The sequence below is a fragment of the Ornithodoros turicata genome, chromosome 2 (assembly GCF_037126465.1).
Source record: "Ornithodoros turicata isolate Travis chromosome 2, ASM3712646v1, whole genome shotgun sequence".
In the NCBI taxonomy this organism is placed as follows: Eukaryota; Metazoa; Arthropoda; class Arachnida; order Ixodida; family Argasidae; genus Ornithodoros; species Ornithodoros turicata.
This window is the reverse complement of record NC_088202.1, coordinates 83477212-83480689: the sequence shown is the minus strand read 5'-3', so window position 1 is coordinate 83480689 and position 3478 is coordinate 83477212. Positions and strand designations below refer to the sequence as shown.

The 3478-nt window shown below is 47.4% G+C and overlaps 1 long non-coding RNA gene across 1 annotated transcript; it reads right to left on the bottom strand.

Annotated features, from left to right (window-relative positions):
• Positions 1-1047: 1047 nt before the first annotated feature.
• LOC135383786 (uncharacterized) lies at positions 1048-2238 on the bottom strand. Its single transcript, XR_010420065.1, has 3 exons — positions 2177-2238; positions 1883-2104; positions 1048-1088 (listed from the first exon to the last, which is right to left on the bottom strand). It is a non-coding gene; the product is annotated as an uncharacterized LOC135383786 (long non-coding RNA).
• Positions 2239-3478: the final 1240 nt, after the last annotated feature.

Here is a 3478-nt window from a genome sequence, read left to right as displayed (position 1 = left end):
GGCCCTCAACATATTCTTTTGAGTGTTAACACTCAAGGCCATATTTCAGATGTGGAGGTCATGGCTGAAGCAAGTGCTGGGGACCCACTTCACGGCGCATCTCACAAGGGGGTTGTCATCCCCTGATTCCAGGAAGAGGAAAACAATGGACACAGACTTGCATAGCGTATTAGTACACCAGATATGGATCTGCCAACATGAACCCTCCTAACATCCCTGTGGCAGCGTACCTGTAACCGCCCAGACTTCACACCACATTAATGTAGAACCACGGCACAAGATAATAAAATAGCTTAGGTTTATTTGCCTCCCATACATAATGGGAGGCAAATAAACCTATGCTATTTCGTTATTCCCACTCCGTCATACTCCACTGTACAATAAATCGATACAATTATAGGGTCATTCTTTATTCCCGTCCCTACACCGCATTGAAAATCTGCACAGAATTCAAAATATTCCCACCTCGGCACTAGCTTAGTGCAGTACAGTCTGGATTTGATGCCAGAGCTAATACTGCCACGTGTAGTAGTTTTTGCTGTACAGATGGGTCGACAGTCTGTTGACTGCAACTGGAGATACAGAGTGACAAGACAAAACATCCCCCACACTGCAATGACGAAAAGACGAAGATTGCTGTAAGACGAAAATTTTGCTGACACAGGCACACTTGGTGTAAATGAGCCCTTGGTCATCCCCCTTGCCTCCCATCAGAGGTTTAGGAGGATACTATTGGTGTCTGGTGTACGGATAAACCTATCCGTACACCACACACCTATAGTATCCTCCAAAACCTCTGATGGGAGGCAAGGGGGATGACCAAGGGCTCATTTACACAAAGTGTGCCTATGTCAGCAAAATTTTTGTCTTGCGACTACATGTCTCCAGTTCCAGCCATCAGTATGCACCAGCTTGTCTCTCTGGTCAAGACACCCTTGCTTCGATGGTCGTAACGCTGATAGCCTTGATAGGACGTAGATGGGAACTCCCTCCTGATGGCTCGGACAACGCATCCAGGAACCTGTCGTCTGTTCCTTGGACACCAGACCCATCTCGTGAATGACGAGTATGCCGTGAACCTCAGGCACCTGGAAAAGACAAATCCACATGACATTTCTTTTTGTTTAGCATTATATCTTGTGGGCATTTGCATACCTGCCAAATCTCCCACAGTGTTGGGAAAACAATGGCCAGAACAGAAGAACAGGCACTCTCCCAACCTTGGAGTTCAAAGCCTGTGCATTCCTTTCTTAGTTCCGGGGTCTCCCGCATGTTGAATGTGGAAGGTTGGCAGGTGTGCAACATAGTACAACAGAAAAATGGTCCGCCTCTTTCAGGATGAACCCGATTCCAACAGCTAACTCCCTCCCGAACCAGCTTCCCTCCAATTCCGGCAAAATCCAATTTCTCCCAAAATATATTACTCTTACATTCTTCAGTAACATGCTCCCCCCCCCCCTTTATTGGCACCTCAAATGCTTCTGTTTTCAGACTTGTAAGACTATCCTTCAGAATTCCCACTGGATATCTGTCAATCAGAGTTTTGTGTTGCCAATCAGGCCATGGCTAACTGGCATAATTGAGAGCATATCGAGAGTGTTTCTTCACTTTTCCTAATGGAATTGTTGGACCAGGATTCTGGGTCGTTCCACGGCTGTCGGCCACGCTTATGATTTATGGGGGACAAACTGGTGTAGGCCAAAAGGCTGCTGAGAATGTATACAACCCCTGTCCACTTTAGGTTCGACAATTTGCGTAACCAACAACACCCGACTAGCACCCGAGTTTACCCTTCCGAATCTTGATGGGAGGTCATTTAAACCGAAAAAAAATCATTACGGTCGTAATCACAGCAAACGGAAGAGCACTGCAGCAGGCTTACCTGTGGTCCTGGGGATTGAGTCGCCTAAAATGTTGATCATAGCGGCAGAATTGAGGCGCGTACACCACTAGAAGCTCCCTACGGAGGCAGATGTCCCTGAGTAATGGGTGTTGTGTTATGCACTGCACGGCGGCACTGTTGCACATTTCTACCACCCTGGCAACAGAATGGCAACACAGGCGCTCGTCGGGCTCCTGTGGGTCGCAGACTCCACACAGACACCTGCCGACAACAATTTCAACATTCTAAACTGTTTCGCACATCCGACGGCAACCATGCAAAGAGATACGTCACCTGAAAATGTCATCCCGCGGGTTAGCCGCAGCCACATCTCGTGCCTGGTCGGCGGGTTCCAGAGCCATTGGGTCCGTAGAGTATGGGTCATCATCCAGCATTAACTCGTCGCCGCTACCGCTTACATGTTCATCAGAATCTCCCCCAGACAGAGAAAATCACTCTCGTTTTCAGACTCCATGTTTGCTACCTTCGCTTCGCGATCGCCAAACAGGCGCGCGGCTCGCATTTACCCAGGGCGTGCGCTGATTGGCTTTATCCGGGTGACGTTTGCTCCCACTTTTAGAGAGCGAGGGCGCAAGGATTCCGGTTTCCTTTTCATCGGATTGCGCGAAAAGTACGCCGCGGATCGAAATGGTATTTTCGGGCCCATTTCAGTGCTCGGCAAGGAATTAGAATTCGCATTAGTTTCGAAATTGACCTCGGAGAATGCGACTGTCCCTTTAAGTGCACGGCCCAAGGACAGGCCCAACGTCAACAGTCGCGTGCGTTATCCCCTTTAGTTAGTGGCGCTGTTAATCCCCGCTATACGGAATGAGGATCCCTTTCAGTACGTCAGAAAGCTTCCAGCTGACCCTGAAGGTATAGGGGATGTTATACAGCGTTTCAGTAACACAGGTGCAAGAAGTTAAAAGCAATTTAGCTTAGCATCGCTTAGATAATGCGCGTGTCTGGATACTTATGCCCCAGGTGGCTAGTGACCATGGTACAAAACCATCATTTGAACCACTTAGGCAAGGCTCGGGAGAAACTGACCTTACAGTGGGGTAAAAAAGTGATCTTTACTTGGCATATTTTCGAGTTCAGTTCGCAAATATTTTCATAATTAAACTTACGATACATGACATTCACATCAGGAGGTGCAAAAACCTAATAAGAACAAATGTCGTTCACCGCATGATTCTAGGCGGCGTAGTTTTTTATTATAATTCAATGACACTCTTTCTGGGACACCCTGTATATATTGCGGCTCCTTATGCTACTTTTAGCCGTATGGGGTTTGTTGCAGTTCAGAGACCTACCAGTTTTGGTTTACTATTTCCTTCTGCGCCGACATGGAACATCAAAAGGGATCACATCAGCTGAAAGGGCAGCTGTAGCAGCACGGCTACGCTCTCGTTACCATGGATGGCCACGGCGTAACCAAAAGACAGCGCAGACGCATGCACATGCGTATGAGGAATTCTTTTGAAAATTTCATCTTTTGTTTCTTTTTTTCTTACGTAAAATTTACATCTTTCCGATCGTTTATGTGGCTGACACTTGCGAAATTTCATGTAACGTTTTGGCGTTACGGTTCGG